The 19544-nt window shown below is 46.2% G+C and overlaps 1 protein-coding gene across 7 annotated transcripts in view; it reads left to right on the top strand.

Moving 5' to 3' along the window:
* Positions 1-19544, top strand: part of JAK1 (Janus kinase 1) — a 143199-nt gene that overhangs the window by 6551 nt on the left and 117104 nt on the right. For 2 of the 7 annotated variants that reach the window (XM_070592043.1, XM_070592044.1), the window contains exon 1: positions 13655-13794. The exons of 1 other annotated variant lie outside the window; for it this stretch is intronic. The gene's annotated coding sequence lies outside the window, so the exon portion shown is untranslated. Of the gene's footprint in view, positions 1-13598; positions 13795-14132; positions 14294-17867; positions 19026-19544 lie in introns of those variants that run through there. 4 more of the 7 variants (XM_070592033.1, XM_070592035.1, XM_070592046.1 and 1 more) reach the window with 4 other exon arrangements.

The following is a 19544-nucleotide window of genomic DNA, read 5'->3' on the forward strand; positions in this document are numbered from 1 at the left end:
AAAAAGTTTGTAGTAAGTTACTCAGTTATTTAGCTTCTCTAAACTTCATTTTCCCATCTGTAAAATAGGAGTGTTAGGAGGACTAATTGGGATCATTCATCATAAAACCAGTAGCCTGCTGGTAAATGCTTAACAATCAGCTCTCAGGGGATTTAGGGGTAGGAAACCCTGATTTGTAGTGTTTGCCAGTTTCCGTGGTATAAATACTCCTGCCAAGGCTGGTTTTGAGATGCCAATGTGAAATCACCTAAGATGGAGTTAAGAAGACACGCACACAATCCGCTCTGGTGAGCCGGGGGGAGCTGATTCCAGCATGTCACTTTTTTTTTAAAGTACATAAGAAGTTATCAGTAAGTGAATATTGTCGACAAAAATAATCCATAACCAATCTATAAATAAAAATTTGGGTGAGTTTATTCTGAGCTGAAACCTGAGGACCATGGCCCAGAGCCTTTGTTCCCAAAGGAAGAAAGGGCACTGAAGAAGTGAGGTATACAGAGTGGTTATATACCCCCAAACAGGATGTTTCACATATGATGGAAATGTCCCTCCCACAATAGTCACAAGATTGCCCTGTCAGCACAGCGCTTGATGGACACAGCAGGTAGTGGGTCTGCTATCTCAGAGGGCATAGCAGGAGGCAAGTCTATTGTCTCGAGCTGGGTGGTCACAGGTGAGCGCAGCAATCAGTTTCTAGCCTAAGGAAAGATGCTTAATCCTTAACGAGAGGAGATTGCCCAACCATCCTGGTCAGGCAAGCAATTCTGCAAATGTTGTGTCCTCTCCTCTTCTGCTCAGACCCAGGCTTAGCAAGAGTGAAGAAGCAGAGACTGTCTTACCCTGTCCCCTGGGTGCCTCGTCCTAATCCTTTTACCAAGTCACTGTGTTGTCCTATGTTTCTTATCCACTCATTTGTCCATCCATCCATCCACGCAAGAGTTACAGAGTGCCTATGGCTGCAAATACAAAGATCCTGTTCAGTGGCTACTCTGTAAACTCACAGACTGGGAGTGGAGATAACTATGCAAACGAATAGTGAGAATACAGTATGATAAGGGGAAGTACAAAAGAATATGCAAAGTACTCTGGGAAACTGAAGGAGGACTTCTGCTTGCCTGGGGGAGTGAGGGAGCGGAGGAGTTTTTGCAGTGTGCAGGCAGCCGTAGGGGGAAGCAGAGGTTTGTGGCCAGATTAAACAGACTTTGACTGTGGCGTTGGACTTGATCCTGCAGCAACAGGCAGCCTTTCTTTCCTTTACTCTTTTGCTGCCCTGCATCTTCGAACTTCAAGGCCCTGGTCCTTGCTAATAATAAAATAATGACCAACTTTTTTAGGACTTACAATGTGCCAAATACTGTACTAAGCGATTTACATTCATCATTTAACTTAATCTTCACAACAACCTTAAAAGACTGAAAATATTATCATCCCCATTTTACAGATAAGAAAACTGAGATTTAACACGGTCATGTACTCAAAGTCACACAGTCAGGAACAGGCAGAGCCAAATCCTGGCTCTGATTCCCTGGCGCAACTGTGATCTTGGAAACACAAGCCAGCAGGACTTGAGATTGGGAAGAGTGGTTCTGTTACCGGAACAGTGGGTTCTTGTTGTCCCCCAGGATAGAAATCAGGAGAGACAACAAACAGGAGCAGAAAAGTAAAAGTTTATTGGCTTGTGCACAGGCACTAGGGAGCCGGTGCAGAACGGAAAGGGGCAGGTGACGGGCTTGTTAGGGAGCGGGATTGTGGGGTTTTTATTAGGCAAAGGCCGGGGAGGAGGGCCTTGTCATGGCATGTGGAGGTGGGGTTATGTTTGCGCCTGCGCTCTTGTTCAGCATGCCACCTCATGTGATGCGTGTATCATTAGCATGGTAGCTCTCCACCCCTGGGTGTGATTTTTACTATGCTAATGGGGCTGGGTCACCCAGTGGACTCCTGGGTGCTAGGGCGCATGTGTGAGCCCAGGAGAGTCCAGAGGCTGCGGAAGGTGGATCTTGGTGGTCTCTGTCTGATTCTCCTGGCCCACTGATTGGTTAGGGCCAATCTTTTTGGGGCCTTATCTTGTTGTGCACGGGGCCTTGCAGATGGCCCTGTCTCATTAGGATGGTTCCTGTCTCAGTTCCATGCCCCCAAACTGACCCCCCCAAAACCTCCCCACATTTTATAATGCTCATACCTTAAACCCTCATACCTCCTACCTGGGCTGAGAGCAACAATCTGAAAGCACCTTGTTTAGGAGGCAGCAACAGTTACTATGGAGAAGGCCTTCGAAGGATGTTGACAGTGGTGCCAATCTACCTTCAAGCACTGCGGCTGCTGCTGCATGATGCTGAGTAAGGATTAATCTGCTCTATGTGTCAGCTAATGCCCCTCCCAGATAATGTAATGTGTTAACCCCATTAAAAGACACCTGCCCAGCCAAGCTCAATGTCACACCTGAGTGTCAACTCCCATTTTACACTCTAAAAAGAATCAGGAATTCCACTTAACACTGCTTGCCAGGCATTTTATATGTATGTTCTTTAATTTAGCGTTGACATCAACTTTATAAAATTGTGTGTGTGCAAATAAGTAACCTGAAGCTCAGAAAGGTGAGGCCACTTGTTCAAGTTCATAGAGTCAACTTTCTTTCTACCATTCCAGGACTCTCACTATTGGAGTGGTCTTGTTTAGTTTGTATCCCAGTGAATAACTGCCCTTCTTGTTCATAATGAGAATTTGAAGGTCTCTAAAGGACCATTATTATTTTAGAGATGTGGTGTAGTGAAAAGAATGGGAGTTCTGAAGCTAGGTGTCCTGGGTTAAAATTCTAGTTCCTGCTCTGTAGCGCTGTGACCTCTGGCAAATCACCTACTGTCACCTCCAAAGACGACTGTGAGAACTGAAGCAGGTGGCTGGTCCCTCGGGGTACTTCAGCACTTGTTAGTCATCTCCAGCTCCGCCTTGAGGTAATAGGAGTGGACATCTCCAGCTGTCTCAAGCAAATTAGTTAAATACTCAATACATTCTTAGAGGCATTTTAATTTATTTTAATTAAAATAAACTCCTGCCGTGTGGCATTTTTAGGGGAAATCTAGGGGAAGTATCCTGAAGCCAAGTAAAGCTCCCACAGGTTGAGACTCACCAGACCAATGAGGGAGGCCCATTGCCCGTGAGAGTTCTGGGGAGGAACGAGAAAAGGCTGCTGTGCTGGAGCTGCGGGAAGTCTGGTCAAGGAGATAAAATCACAGACAGATGGGAAGAGAAACAGCGATAGAAGGCAGCAGAGGACAACTTTCCAAGGCACGACGCAGGCAATAAATGTGTGAATTTGGAAGAGAGAGAGAGATCACTTAGAAGGCGCCAAGAAACCCTTTTGACCCATTTCCTGCACTCTCTCCTTCGTCTGTCCCTCCACGCACTTTGGGCTTCTCTTAAAGTCACCAGTGCACTTATCTCTTTGTAACAAGGTGGAGAAAATATCACTCCCTCTTAATAGCTGGCGCCAGAATTCCTCTTGGGGATGGAGGGTTTAGAAAAGTAGGTATAATGGAGTAGCTTGGAGAATGCTTGAGGTGGAAAGTTGAGTCCAGGGGACCTGGAAGTTAGAGGAAGGACAACCTGCTGTGGGGACTATGGGGAGAATTTGGAATTCGTGGGGGCAATCCGGGATGGAGAGTGTGAGGAAAAGAGGGGAGGGAGGGCAGAGGGAAGAGGGAAAGCGCAGCTAGCAGTGCCCCAAAGCTGCGGTTCCTTCCTCCGGTGCCAACATCTCCAGCGACTGCTACCAACCCCAGGCAGCGAGCGTTGTGGGAGTGCCTTTGATGGGAAAACCAGGAAGGGGCAGGGTTTCACGTCAACACTGCACAGAATGGATTAGGTGTGAGGAGGTGGAAGTGTCCCTCTGGAAGTTACCCAGCTCTTGCAAGGGCTTTGTACCTCCACAGGCCAGGTAATGTGTTAGGTTTCAAACCAAGTTTACCCAGATCTCGGAGAGGCAAAGGTGCCTCCGCTGACTTCTGCACTATAGCTCCAGTTCCTCTGTCTTTCCTTCTTTACCTTTCCCTCCTGTCTAAAGCTTACTTGGCAGCATCGAAGGCGCTCCGTGAGTATCTGTTGTGCCGAATCAGCTATGTTGTACATGGTTCTGCTGTCATGGTACTTAATCTTGACTGAAGACAACACAAATGTATTTCACACTTAAAAATAAACCTAATCTTAACAATTTGGGGAAGGATATAAATACCCACTAAATAGGCCTAACACTTTCCCACCTCTTGGTTTTTCAGAATCCTTCAAGGTCCAGCTCACATCTCCTCCTCCACCTGGATTTTCATGATATTTCCTGTCTCTGAAATCTGAAATGTCCCACAGACATTTCCTGCCTGTATCCGCCATTTGACACTTGATCATTTATTTTTTGGATGGATGTCTTGCCTTTTCTGCTATATACTCCAGTCCCTGAGGGCAGGAAGAGTGGCCCCCCCTTGCTAAGGGTCTACTGTAGTACCCTATACACATAGTGTTTGGTTGATTGTCACTGATCATATGTGTCCTGTGTCATCTTTTCAGAAACTTGCTTGGCACATAGTAGAGCTAAATAAATAATGGTCGAATTGAGTTGAATTGTTGGGTGCCATATACCCCTGAGAATCCGTGATCCCTAGATATCACTCTCCTACCAGAGTAACAGAAAATTAGAACTTGGGAAGAAATCAAACCTAATTCTTGTTAAGTTATAATTTATTTTCCTGTTGCTTTTGGGCATGTAATTTAGGCTTTCCACTTCCAATGCAAATATGATTTCTTAGCCAGTAACTTTTACATGGATACTGTGAGGTTAAAAAACAAAGATGCACAGGATTTTGATGCTGACGAGCATCATAAAATCCTGTGATCTAACCCAGGAGAGACATGAGCTCAGAGAAGCCAAACAGACTGCTGTGTGTGTCTCCATCCTGTTGCAGACCTCAGCTACAACTCCAGTCTTCTGCTTTCTGGTCCAGTGGTCTTCGCAGGGCACTAAGCTTGGTTCTCAGCACAGCATTTCTTCACAAAGTGTTTTCATTATTAATGCAGCATACTAAGTCCCTGGGGTAGAATAAGCCTCATTATTATAGCTCATCAGTCAATCCAAAGCAATCTGATATTCCTGTAAAACTGAATGCATTTTGAAGTAAAGCATCTTTGGGCTCATTGCCTTCTGAGGGGGCCATCATCTTATTTGCCCTATATAAGAAAGAAACCATAAATGAGCCCTTCTGTGTGGAAATTCATTATAGCTTAGCTTTATTGATTCTGTTATAGTGCTGTTAATTACAGGAACCACAAAAACCTTCAATTAGATTAAAGCCATAATAAATAAGATTAGTAATACTTATTCTGCTCTGTATATTGAGTGTTTTTATAATAAACTATTTACCTTTTAAGAAATTACTACATTGACATCTTGTAATATAGTAATATCAGATGTTTTGGGTTTTTTGAAGGCAAAAACATTTGAATGTCTTCTAATAACTAATGATATTAACTATCATTATTAATCCTCATGATAACCCTATAGAGTCAACATTATGATTATCCTCACTTAGAGATGAAGAAATCAAAGCTTATGGAAATTTGGTATCTTGCCCAAGATCCCACAATAAGGAAAGCCAAGATTGAATGAGATTATATAAGTGTACCTAGCACAGTGCTGGGCAGAGTTTGTGCTGAGTAAATGCAAGTGAAGGAGTCCGTGTGAAGTGAAAATAAGTGAAAGAAAAGACGAGCTGTTGTGAGGATAGTACATAAAGTGCGTGTTGTAAGTTTCTCTGTATAATACATATATGACTCAAATTAGATTCTGAGCTTCCTAACAGTCAAAGGGAGAGAGACAGTCAGTCGCATAAGAGATAAGTAACCTTGCCCAAGAGAAGTATACTATTTCTGGAGCTCACGGCTAAGGGCCATTTTTCAAGACACAGGATCTAACACCCTAGCAAGAACCTTAGAAGAGGAGGCAAACTCACCATGGGATGGCTGTTAGAAGCCTGGAAAAGTGATGGCCAGGCCTGAGCGAAGGGGAGAAGACTGAGTTGCCTTAGCAGAAGGCAGAGGAAGGGTTGAGAAGTCGAGGAAAGGGACAGGGTAGACTGGAAAGAGTATGCAAGGCCAGAAGAGCCAGCAGAGGACCATGTTCCAGGGGAGGCCCAAAGGACACGCCATCCACCAAGCCCGTTCAGAAGGCACTGCAGAGAGGGGTGCCAGCGTCACCAAGTGCAGGCCACTTCTGAAGGCCAGGGCTCAAAGTAGGAGAGTGGTCCCAGAGCTGGGTTCCTTAATAGCCATGGGCATGATGGGGATCCTCCCAAATAACAGAGACCAACCGGAAGTGCTTAACCACCAGAAGCCAAGAGGTCACAATTACCATAATAAGCAGAAGGGTCAGCAGGGCAGCCAACAGGGCTTGATCTGCAGGATTGCAGAGAGGGTTAATAGCGCATGGTGTCCCAAGGGCCGTGTGTAGCCAACAAAGGTATGTATAAAATCTGAAAAAGAAAGGGCCTGTGACCAGGAGGTCCTCTGCTCACATATATCACATGAGACACTATCCAGAGCAGCTGACCTCATGGAGAGCTGGAAGGCCTTGGAAAGTCACCTGAAGTGACACACCAGAGGCAACCCTCTGAAAGGCTGCGTTGTCTTCCTGCAGGATATGCTTTAAATCAGAGATCTCTATATGACACTGTGTCCACAATTAGAAGAATAAACGGATCCAGGAACCCAGGGGTCAAAGTAGGAGTGGGGTCACTCACCATCACTCCCAATGACCCACTAGGGAACTTTGTCCTTCTTGTCCTCACATTCTGGGCTCTTCAAGTGTTAGAGATCCTGGGCCCCAAACGGGGTGTCCTCTTGCCAGAGGATCTAATGAGAGTCCTATGGAACTATGAACTATAGTGTCACCGGGGCCCTTTGGGCTTCTTGTCTCCGGGACCAGAAGGGGCAATGTCACCATCATGCAGGGAGAATCCATCCTTGTCAGCAGGAGGAGGCAGACTTCCTTTTACACAATGAGGCTAGGGAGGAACATGTGGATCCCAGGAGATCCACGTGGGCCTCTCCAGTACTCCGTTGCCCCATTGGAACTATGATTGGATGTGTCTAGCATGCCTGACCTGAGAAGGGTGTGATGGCAAAGGGCTCAGACCCCTCGGGAATGAAGATTTGGAGGGTTACTTCAGCAGGATCTGCCAAATGCTAGCTAAGGATGAAAGGAATTCAGAATGAAGGGAAGAGGGAGAGGATGAAAACTAGCTGTTGTCTATACCGTGTCACATTAACCATCTTTTCTAAGTTTCCCCGCAGAAAGAGAGGTCTGTGGACTGTGGAGGTCCTGCTCTTCGCACCTGCGTGTAGAAGTAGATCTGAGCAGTGCAATGGGGAGGATGGAGCTGCTGTGAAAGTGCACTGCTCAGATCTCCTCCTGTGCGGAGCCTGACTGAGGGCTCCAGCTGGGCGCTCTGTGCATCCACCACCGTGCTTGCTTGGAGACTGGGCTTCCCCTGTCAGTGACTGAGCGTGCCCAGCACACTAAGGCAGGCCAGTTCCAGCGAGCAGTGGCCACTTTGGCTTATGGACTCCCAACTGGCTTACCTGAGGCTTTCTTGGAACTGTGCTCTTTCTACTCCATCCTCCCTTTTCTCCTCTCTTCTTCCACAGATATCAGAGCTGCATCCTGGCCTGGAGGCTCTCCTTACCTTCTCCTGCTCCCTCCCCCTTCACGGGCACTTCCCCAATAAATCACTTGCATATATAATCCTGTCTTACTTGCATCTAAATGCACCTAAACTAATGTATGCTCCTTAGCTAGGGCCTGGCTATTAAGGGCCATCCCTGCACCATAATGTAGTTGGAACAGTGAGTTTGTTCTTCCCTGATCTTCATGATAACATTTATTGAGGTAAATGGGCTGGATTCCAACTTTGCATATGAGGAAACTGAGGAGGAACGTAGGAACTTGCCTGCGGTATACAGCTAGTAAGTGGCAGAGCTGAGCTGAAATTCTCACTTAGATCCGTATTACTCTGAAGTCACCTTTACTACTCAGCTATGGGACGGTCAGGCTGAGGGACAGAGTTGACATGTATGAGAGCTGAAGCATCTGAGGAAGAGGAACCTCATGTCTTACAGGAGTGGGCTGAGAAAGTTTTCCAAATCAGGGCTACAATTTCAGGGCAGTAGCGGTACTGTATCACATGCTTGACAGAGGCCTCAAAGTTCCGGGCTGTGTTCCCTCAGTAGTTTTAGTCTGCAAAGGTCTTAAGTGGACATTCACAGTCATACATATATGACTCGATTGCTTTCATCTTTTTTCTTCCACTGAATTATACTTTTAGCAAATTTCTATTGAAATTTTACTATATGTCATGCATGATTCCTCCTAGGTAAAAAATTATACACATTCCTTTTGCGTTCCATTACTTTTAATCAGACTGTTTTTCTCTAACTTTCAGTCTGTCATTATGAGTATTATCGATGGCCTACTGTTTTCGTGGTACTAAGCAAGGGGAAAGCATCTCCTTTTTTTTTTAGATTGGCACCTGAGCTAACAACTGTTGCCAATCTTCTTTTTTTTTTTTCTGCTTTTTCTCCCCAAATCCCCCCAGTATATAGTTGTATATTTTATCTGTGGGTAAGATCTCCTTCTTGTAAGGGTAATAATCTCCCCACTTTCCATGGAGCCTAATTCATTGGATTAGAGAGCATACGGGGAAAGACCTGTCCAGTTACCACCTAAGTTTAGTTCAGAGGTAAAAAATTTAACATTTGATTTTACTTTTCCTTTTTTTTTGGAGGGTGGGATGAGGGAAGGGGATTGTTAAATAAGGGGCAAACATTTATTGAATACTTTCTTTTTTTTGAGGAAGATTAGCCCTGAGCTAACATCTGCTGCCAATCCTCCTGTTTTTGCTGAGGAAGCCTGGCCCTGAGCTAACATCCGTGCCCATCTTCCTCCTCTTTATATGTGGGATGTCTGCCACAGCATGGCTTGCCAAATGGTGCCACGTCCACACCCTGATTCCGAACCGGTGAACCCTGGGCCGCTGAAGCGGAATATGTGCACTTAAACGCTGCGCCACTGGGCTGGCCCTATTGAATACTTTTAAAAAAATATAAATGACAGTGTTGATTTTAAAAATAGCCCTTTAGATAATTCAGAGCATCCATTGAAATTTTAGATGGTTTAAATGTTGGATATTTAAAAGATGTAGCTGTACAAAACCTAGAGAAATGTAGAATGAACGTTTATGCCAGTCCTCCCCACTCTCTATTCCCTAAGTCCTTTTTTTTCTTAGCCTGTATTACTATCTGATATTATTGTAATTATTTAGTCATTTACTTATTTTCAACCATCCTCCTCAACTAGGAGCCTTTTCTGTCTTACTTCTGTCTTACGCTGCATTTCCTGTTCTGTGCCTGGCACGTACTTGCTACTCAACAAAGACTTGTTGTATTCATTTATCTCACCTAAGGAGAGAGGATGACTTCCTGCAGGATCCCAGATGAAATCCCAGAGCAAGCAAACACGCAGCAAACAAAATCCCAAAACGATTCAACACACTTGACTACAAGAACATGGAAAACAATTATAAGCATCATTTTTTACAGTAAATAGTATGCTGGAAAAATATATATCAGAAGTATGCCAGAGAAAATATTGCTATCTTTTTAAAAGATCTCATTATTACAAATTGATGGAAGATGCTATGACCCCGTTAGAGAGAGGCAAAGAAGGAAACAGTATTTCCCCCCCACTCCCTGCACACACATTGACAAATTAAAAGGAAAATGAAAAATATAAACTAGTGAAAAAGCATACTGAAAAGTATTACTTTCTTTAATAATCATGGAAATTCAAAATTAAGGCAACAACATACATGTTAAAAACATTAAATGTGTAAACCATTAAAAAAATTATAATATTCACTGTTAGAGAACCTGACATTGTGTATATTTTTCAGGGCAGTGTAAATTTGTGGAAACATCCTAGAAAGTGACTTGCCAATGCCAACCTAAAAAAGTGCAGTCCATTTGAGTTGATAATTCCATTTCTGTGACTCTCTCCTAAGGTAATTATCTGAATATTATGGATTTAATTATTACTTATTTGCATGAAGAAGTTCATTAGTGATGAAGACTTTTGTAGTAATATGGGAAAATGCTTATACATTAAAATAAGTTTAAGGAACAATTTACAAAATTACACATCCACTAGCATTATACTTATATTAAAAATATGCCTAGTGAAAAAATAACTGGAAGAAAATATATAATATGGTAAGCACATTTATATTAGTGTTAGGAGATTACGGGAGATTTTATCTCTCTTCTCTAGTTTCCGACTCTCTGTAGTTAAATTGTGTGATTTGTACAATGGGATTTTAGTTTAGTTTTGTTCAGTACAACCTCTTAAAGGCAAACCTCATTGTTTGACTCAAACATGTTTTCCCATTGTAATCTAGGCAACAGCTTGCAGAGAAATTGGTGAGCAATTGCTCTTTTGATGAAGATTGATGTGTGAAACCTCTGTGTGTATGATTCGTGGTTGGATGGGTTTTGTTTTGTTTTGTTTTGAAAGAATTTCCTAGTAAGAGGCTTCTACTTTGTGACATTTGGTTGAGTTCAATTTAGATGAATGTCTGGAGCAGGTCTATAGGTTTCATGCCACATAGTACATGTTAGAAGGAAATACGTGTATTCCTCCTTTTACACTCCCCTCTCTCCCACCCTCCCTCCCTCTCTCTCTCCTGTAGGTTCTCTATAGAGTGACTTTAAAAAGTTTTTCTATTCTCAAACATAAAATTGAATTCCCCATCCAGTTTAGTTGGTGACATCCTTGGTCAACTTGTCGACTAATTCAGAAATTTGGGGAGTCATGTGAGATTCCTCCCTCTGCCTCAGCACCCACATCTAATCAGTCATGGGGCACTGTCTAGTCTGTCTCCTCAGGCTTTTGACATCCTCCCAGGTTCCCTCCCTAGTCCACTACCTTAGGTATTGTTCTCATCACTTGCAGCCTGCAGCTCTACAATGCTATATGATTAATCTCCTTGCCCTCCAATCCATCTTCCACGTTACCCCTACATTAGTGGTTCTCAATGGGGGTGATTTTTGTCCCCCAGAGGACATTGGCAATGTCTGAAGACATTTCTGGTTGTCACAACTGGGCCAGGAGGGGGGTGTTGGGTTGGAGAGTAGACGAGGAATGAGGGGGATTGCTACTGGCATCCAGTGGGTAGAGGACAGAGATGCTGCTAAATGTCCTAGAATGCACAGGACAGCCCCTCATAACAAAGAATTTTCCAGCTCAAAATGTCAATAGTGCTGAGGTTGAGAAACCCTGCTCTACAGTGATTCTTCCAAAATAAAAACCTGCTGAAATGCCTCAAAAACACACCATTCCTTTTACGCAAAAGTTTTTGCTTAAGGCTCATTTTTTTCTTCCTCTCTAGCCACACAGCATATACTTATTACTGCCCAAATATGCCACGTTCTCCCTGGCTGCTGTGATTTGTCTGCTGCTTGTAGCTGCTTCTTTTCTTCTTGATTTCTTCAGGCTGGTGATTCTCCTCTGTGATCACTTTTAGAAGAGCATGAGTCACACTGAATCGTTGCTTGTCTGTCTCCCCTACTCCACTGTGAGCATCCAGAAGTCAGGAACCGGGTCTTTTTCCTGGGAATCCTCACCACCTAGTGCAATGCCTGGTACCAAGGAATGGGTCTAAACTCAACGAAGGCCCTTTCTCCTTGTTCCATATCAGAAGGCTGCAGAGCAGACAGATTCATTCTTGGGCACAATGGGGTCATTGCTGCCTTCCTGACTTTCCTTTTCCTTTATCCTTCTCCTTACCTGAAATGTGGTTCGTTTGTGTCTCTGCCTCCATGCATGTCACTCTCACCTGTTCTTCAAGGCCCAGCTCAGTAAAAATCACCATGACTTACCAAGCCCACCACACATGCCAGGCCTGCATTATCTCCGTTCACCTCCAGCATAACCCCTGTAAGGAAGGCATTAGCCCAATTTAACAGGAAGAAAATGATGCAAACAGCCCTGAGTGGCAGGTGAGGCAAGACGAGCACACCAACACCCACAGTGTAGGCAGCCGGGCCACCACCTTCCCTGCTTGATTCTCCTGTCTTCTCTGCTAGCTCTTCTGTCCCCTTCCAGAAGGCCCTTTGGAGACCCTGTTGTCCACCATCATCTTTAATAGGTAAACTGCAAACAGCCAGTCCTAAAATCCAGGACCCTAGATTGGGAGGCTCTTTTCACTCACCAGGTACCACACCCAGCACTTCTTGCCCAGGGTACAAGGTAAGTTGCAGTCACCCTCAAGTCACAAGGAACCCTCCTGCAGGTGTAGCAGAGTCAGGGCAGGTGGGGCAGCCTCAGTCCGAAGTGAGCTGAGCTGCAGCAGGCTGACCGTGCTTGGCCAGAGGACTTTCCTCCAAGGATTTTCAGCGGCAAGGCACTGGAGTGTTTTAATCTCGGGAGTGAGTGGAACAGATGTGAGCTTTTAAAACTTCACTGCGGAGCATCAATGGGAGACTGGAGAGAATGCAGAGTGACAATTTAAGAGATGTTTGTGGTCCTTCAGGTGAGAGATGGTGGCAGCTCCAATCATGTCATTGGAACACTTAGAGAAGCCAATGGACTGGAGAGAGATTTAGGGAGTAAAATGGTCAGGATTTGGCCGTAGACTGCCTACAAGGTATGCATCCTGGCTACAGCGTGAGCTTGATGAAGGTACTTAAGTCTCAATTTCCTTCCTCATGGCTAAAATGAGGATAATACCTACGTTGAGGGATTCTCAGTGAAAAATGAAAAGTACTGGATACACATTAGGCATCAACAAATGTTACTTCTTATTCCTTTTATAAGTCACTATTTTTTTAATTTAAAGGAGCCCTTTAGGGACCACCCAGTGGCCGAGTGGTTAAGTTCGCAGGCTCTGCTTTGGTTGCCCAGGGTTTCGCTGGTTTGGATCCTGGGCACAGACATGGCACTGCTCATCAGGCCACATTGAGGCGGTGTCTCACATGCCACAACTAGAAGGACCCACAACTATAATATACAACTATGTACTGGGGGGATCGGGGAGATAAAAGCAGAAAAAAAAGAAGATTGGCAACAGTTGTTAGCTCAGGTGCCAATCTTAAAAAAAAAAGAGCTCTTTAAATACAGAATGGGTTGGATCTGATGTAACTTGTCAATTGGGAAGGTTTATTCTTTAAGCCCCTGTTAGTCGAGGGTCCACAAGATCTCCTCCTGCTGGGTCAGGACAGGGGAGAGGACGGGATAAAGGCATCGCGGGGCACAAGGATATGGCGCAGGATACTCCAACCCGGGAGGCGTCAACCCACGGCCAAGTCACGACCATTTTACTCTCTGCGCCGGCGGACCTCCCATCCCCGGATTGGTGTTTCTAGAAGCCACCGGGAAGGAGGCGAGTTACGGCCGGGGGCGGGGGCGAGGCCGGAAGGGGGCGGGGCGCGCGTGGGCCACGCCCCTTTCCGGGCCCGCCGCCCGTGACGTCGCGAGGGGGCGTGGCGGGGGCGTGGCGTCGCGGAGCGCAGGCCGCGGCGGCCGCCGAGTAGCCAGCAGCGCAGACAGCGCGGGCCCGCGCCCGCCCGTCGCCCCGGCGCCCCCTCCCCAGCCCGGCGCGCGCACGCCGGCCCTGCGGGGCTGGCCGCCCAGCCCGCGCGGAGCGGCCGCGGACCCGAGGCGCGCGGCGACGCGGAGCCCCCGGCCCGGCGCACGCGGAAGTGGTGAGCGTCCCCGGGGAGGCGGGAGGCTGCGCGGCCGGGGCGGCCGGGGCGCGCTGGCCCGGGCGGGCGGGGGTTCCCAGCCGGGCGGCGCGGGGGCCGGGCCGGCGGGCGGGAGGCTCGGCCGCTGCCCTCCCCCCGGGCGCCGAGCTCTCGCAGACAGCCCGGGACGCGCCGACATCCTGTTTATCCCGCGGGCTGCGGCGGCGCGGGGCCGAGCGCGCCCCGGAGCTGCCCTGCGTCCCCGCGGCGGAGCGCTGCGGCCTGGGCGCCCGTGGGGCGGGGGCGTCTGCGCGCCCAGGCGCCCGCCCTGCCCGCGGGGGGCGGCCCCGGGCCCGGGCGGCCGGCGTGGGCGAGCCCGGGACTGAGCAGCAGGAGCGGGCCGACAGCCGGCGCTGGAGCGGGACCGGAGGCGCCCCTCCCAGGTCGCTGCCCGGGGCTCCGGGGCCGTGTGTACCCGGGAGCTTTCCAGCGGGCCTCGGTGGAGACGTGACCCTGCCAGGTGTTTGTGGGCACCTTTTTGATCTTATGTTCTCTGTGCATTCCTGTGTCGCCGGAGAAGAGGACTCCGACCTCCGTGCCACTTGTCATACGTGGCCGTGAGCTGTCTTCTGCCGCTGGTTGGATACAGGCTGTTAACATTTTTTTTTTTTTTTTTTTTAAGAGTCAAGGTTTTTCTCCGTGGCAGGAGTTTACAGCTGTATAAAATTGTCAATCCTTCTTTTTCGGGAGGAAAGCATTAAAAACCTTGGATAGTTAAGGGATGAGTATAATGCAGACACAATCAGGGAGTATTTGTTGGCTGTTTTTTGAGAAAAGGATTCAAGTTGAGGGCATGTACACAGTGGAAAAAAATGTTTAACACGAGCATGTTATATTGATTCCAGCTTTGTTCCTCCCTTTCCCAAACCCCATTTTGTGTTGTTTCTCGCTTTTGGTGATTCTGATGTTTTCCAAGACTCGGGCGTCCTTTTCATGGAAGGTTCAGTGTGTTCTGTCCTTTGTGGTGAAGGCTAATGGAGGTCACGAGGGTACCAGACACTTCGGGTACAATATGCTTTGTAATATGCAGAAAATGTCTGCTCTGTATAGATCCAGATCACATTTAAAGGTGTAAGTACATCATACCGGAGTGATCGTGGACGTTGTGAATAGAAATAATCACAACCTCTTCTTAATTCCACATGTCGTGTTAGCTAAGCACTTGCACTGTATCTTAGTTTCTCTGAATAGCAGCAAAAATGCATGTTTTAATACTAGGGTTGTAGTGTGGCACTCCACGTTGAATAAAATGCAGTTTAAATAGCATCCCAATTCCACAATATACTAATTACTTACTACCATTGGGAAGTGATGATAGAGGGTGATAAATTATAGATATATAGAAAAAATAGTTGACACATTTCCCAGAATATAACTGCACTTCAATTTGCTGTAATTTAGACAGTCTTAATATCAGTTTGGCTAACGCTATACTTGTAATTATCTCTCCGATCATTTGGTATCCACTCTTTATGGATTAAAGGTGTTAAGGAGAATTAGGTTGCAAAACCTTTTCAATTCAGGCATTTGCTAAAAAGCTGGTGAAAATAAATTTAGAGGGTGGAGTTGGTTTTGCAGGAATAGAGACTCAGATTAAATGGCACAAGGAAGTTAAACTGAATGCTTCTAAATAGGATTGTGAGGTCTGCCAGTTTGGATTCTGGGTTCACAAACACTAGTGGTTTCACCTGCAGACCACAAATTCTAATAGTGTTGCAAAGTTATCACTTAATTTCTTCTGATCAGCTTTAAGTAACATATATTTGGACAGAAACCCAGCTGAAGCAAGCATTGAGAACTGTGAAGGTTTATACTCGTTTTTATAGAGGGAACACTGAGGAATTAGTGCATTAATAAAGTTTATTAGCAAAGACCAAGATCTGTATTTTCTAACTCCTCTAATAAGTGTTCCCCACCCCCCCGAAAAGCACACATCATTTTATATATCTTTATGATGTGTGTCCTTATTATATTCTAATGAGATGATAATGTGCTCTTAGAAGATTTATCATTTGAGATGTGAATGTTCCTGCGAGGAAATTTTTCCTGTTCATTTCCACATTTAAAACATTGTTTTAAGTGGATAGGGAATTGGTTCATTAACTGAATCTTGCTAAGCAAGCAGCATCTGATGCTTTGTAATTTATTGTGGCCCAGTGGTGTCTGAAGCCTTGTCACAAAATAGAGATGCCAGAAGGAACCTCTTGGGTTCTTTTAGACCAGTGTGTCTCAACTGCGTGTGATTTTGCATCCAAGGAGATATTTTCAGTTTCTGGACACATTTTTGGTTGTTGCAACTTGGGGGTTGGTGGTGGGAGGAGGGAGTGTTACTGGCATGGGACAGGTAGAGGCCAAGGATGCTGCTAAACATTCTATAGTGCATGGGGCAGCCCCATAAACAACAAAGAATTATCTGGCTAAAATGTCAGTAGTGCTGGGGTTGAGAAATCCTGTTTTGGAGTGCCAGGTGGGAAACAAGAAGGTCCAGCTTCACTTCAGGCCTCTATTTTCTTCATGTGTAAAATAGAAATAAAAATACCCACCTTGGCTATCTTGCAAAGGTGTTGGGGAAAATCAGGTAAATAATGCATGGAAACTGTGAAGTGCTGCACAAATGATAACTACTATGAAGACATTTAAAAAAAAATACATATATATATTTTTGCTGAGGAAGATTGGCCCTGAGCTAACGTCTGTGTCAGTCTTCCCCTATTTTATATGTGGGTTGCTGCCACAGCATGGCTGACAAGTGGTGTAGGCCCGCACCTGGAATCTGAATCCTCTAACCCGGGCCATCGAAGCAGAGCACACCAAGCTTAACCACTGTGCCACAGGGCCAGCCCATGAGGTGATTTTTTATAAATGTCTTGCTAGGATGGTATACTGGTAGTTGAGGAAGAGGATTAGTGTAATGTGGTGAGTGAAAAGATTGGATAGTTTGGTATTGATTCCTTTGTTATTTTTGGGGGGAAAGGGTTTATTTAATGCAGTTTTCATATTATTAGAACAGACTTTTTAGCTCTGTAATTTCTTTTAACATAAAGATTATGTTCTCATAACAAGAGGGAAAGCTCACTGTAGAAAAATTAGAATATATAGGAAAGCAGAAAGTAGAGGAGAAAAGGCATCTGTGGTCTTCCCCTTCACCCTGCAATGACAGTCAGGTTCTTCTAGACTTCCTTACTGTTAGAGTTGGTAAAATCAGAAGAAGGGTTGATGATGGAAAAAGGGGGAGCAGCTGGTGATGGGGGGGGGTGCCGTTTGTTTCTGTGCCCTTCGTTTTCTCTTTTTTAATAATTACGAGTTGCAGGTAAGTTCCGTCAGAGGAGACAGCGAAGTTGGTTCTTGTTTTCATGCTTGTGGCTCACCTCGAGGCCTTGATCTCGTTCCCCGTGCCGTTTCCTCTCTGTCGTGCTCCCCCCGCATTCGGCTAGGTGTGCCACTGTTGCTTCCTGTCTCAAAAACCCTACGGTAACACGGGCTTTTAAGCAGCTGCCATGTTGAAATGACCGGCTTGCAGGGGCAGGAAGCTGCCTCCTCTGAGCAGTCTTCCCTCTGAAGGGCGCCAGCCTTCTTGGCCTTTGAGGCACGAGAAAGCCTACGACGCTAAGTTCATTTCCGTGGTCTGTTTACCTCTAAGGGTTTAGGACCTGTGATCCTCAGCAACTGGCAGTGGGCACACATTTTTCCTAGGTGCTCTGTGAGCAGTTTGCGCAGCCCGAGGCAAGACCTGCTTTAGAAGCAAAATGAAAATTTCTTTAAGTTTACTCTAGCCAGAAGACAGAGCTGGGCTTTGTTGGGATATTTTTAATCCGTCGTAACTGAATTTGCTTAACAGTCGTATCCACACAGCACGTTGTTCAGTCATTTGTTCGTTCACGAGAGACTTGCTGAGCTCCCAGTCTGAGACTCAGAGTGAATAAACAGACAGAACAAAATAGGCGAGAACCCATGCCCTCATAGGGGTTACCGTCTACTGGGAGACCCTTGGGCCTGTTCATTCCAAGTTCCTCAGTTGCAGATTATACACATATGAATAAGTAAATCCTGCTTTCTGATTGTAAAATGTTCCTAGAAACCTTCCTGGCCCTCCTTTAAAGTCTGAGGACTAAAAAGTACCTTCCCCTTTTTCATCCTTTTTTTATATTATGATTAACTCATTTTCTGTGTATACAAACATTTCTTCGGGACCCACTAAGTTCCTGGCAGATGGATAAGACTTCGTGTGGAAATGAGCCTGCTGTATGGAGCTGTAACAGTGGGGTGACGTTATAGTAGGGTTTGAAATTAAAAGCACCGGGACCCTTGAAGAGAGCTAAAACCCTGCTTGGAGCCCTTGTCCAATGCTTTTTGGAAGAGGTTTCACTTGAGTTGGGCCTTGAGTGTGTAGGAGTTCTCTTGCTTAGGGGTGGGAAGGAAATCTAGGCAGAGATACAGTGTGAGCAGAGGCACAGAGGTGAGTGTGTACGTGGTGTGGGTGACACACTTGGAGGCAGCCACTGTGACGGAGAGGAGAGCAGTAGGATGCAGCAGGCACAGAGGTGAGTGTGTACGTGGTGTGGGTGACACACTTGGAGGCAGCCACTGTGACGGAGAGGAGAGCAGTAGGATGCAGCGGAAGGAGGTGAGGCTGGGCGTGTAGGGGGGGCTGGACAGCGAGGACTGGAGTCTGCTCAGGTCTGCGAGCAGTGTGAGGTTGGGGGCTGTGGCCTGTGTGGAGTGAATGGGAAGCCATTCATCATTTTTTTTTTTTTTAAAGATTTTATTTTTTCCTTTTTCTCCCCAAAGCCCACCAGTACATAGTTGTATATTCTTCGTTGTGGGTCCTTCTAGTTGTGGCATGTGGGACGCTGCCTCAGCGTGGTCTGACGAGCAGTGCCATGTCCACGCCCAGGATTCGAACCAACGAAACACTGGGCTGCTTGCAGCGGAGCGTGCGAACTTAACCACTCGGCCACGGGGCCAGCCCCCAAGCCATTCATCATTTTTGAGCTCATGAATAACCTCATTAGCAAATGGAACAGCTGTGAAGCCCTGAGAGTTGCATAAAGGACCAGCTTCCGTTGACCATCGTGCTGCTGTCTTCCTCCTCTCCATCACAGAACATATTTCTTACTTACCCATCACGTCTCAACCCTCCAGAAGACTGCTAGGAAACAGGAACTGCTTAGAGCCAGAGGAGGTTCCAGGAGGTGCGCATATGCTTTCCTTCTTTTCCTTTTAATTTATAGAGGACTTGTTGACAGTCTAACTGATTTTCAAGTCAACAGGAGATTAACAACAAGGAATGTTAAGTTGTTGGGAGGATGAATGAGGAAGGCATGTTCTCTGAGGCAGGCCGAGTTAATTTTTATCTTGGAAGTGAATAAGGAGCAGAAGGTTTATGAAAAGCAGAACCGTAACTCCAAAAGTGAAACAGAGTGGGTGGGGCCGTTCGGTGGAGGGGCAAATGCCCTCGTAAATACCCTGGCAAGTCGAAGGTGTCAGTGTCACAGCGCAGTACAGTAAGTGGTATTGGTAGCCATGACCAGGCCATTAAGAAGTCCAGTTGTGGAGCATAATGGAAATGAGGTGAGCGAGGTCTGGTCCCTAGCAGAAAAGGGCGACTGTGGGGGTTGGGAGGTTGGGGGGTGTGCAGGTGGTGGGTGGAGGTGGGGGCGGAGTCGGAAGCTGCTGTCAGGATTGTAACAGGGCGAGCTCAAAGAAGAGGT

Source organism: Equus przewalskii, chromosome 24, assembly GCF_037783145.1.
Source record: "Equus przewalskii isolate Varuska chromosome 24, EquPr2, whole genome shotgun sequence".
In the NCBI taxonomy this organism is placed as follows: domain Eukaryota; kingdom Metazoa; phylum Chordata; class Mammalia; order Perissodactyla; family Equidae; genus Equus; species Equus przewalskii.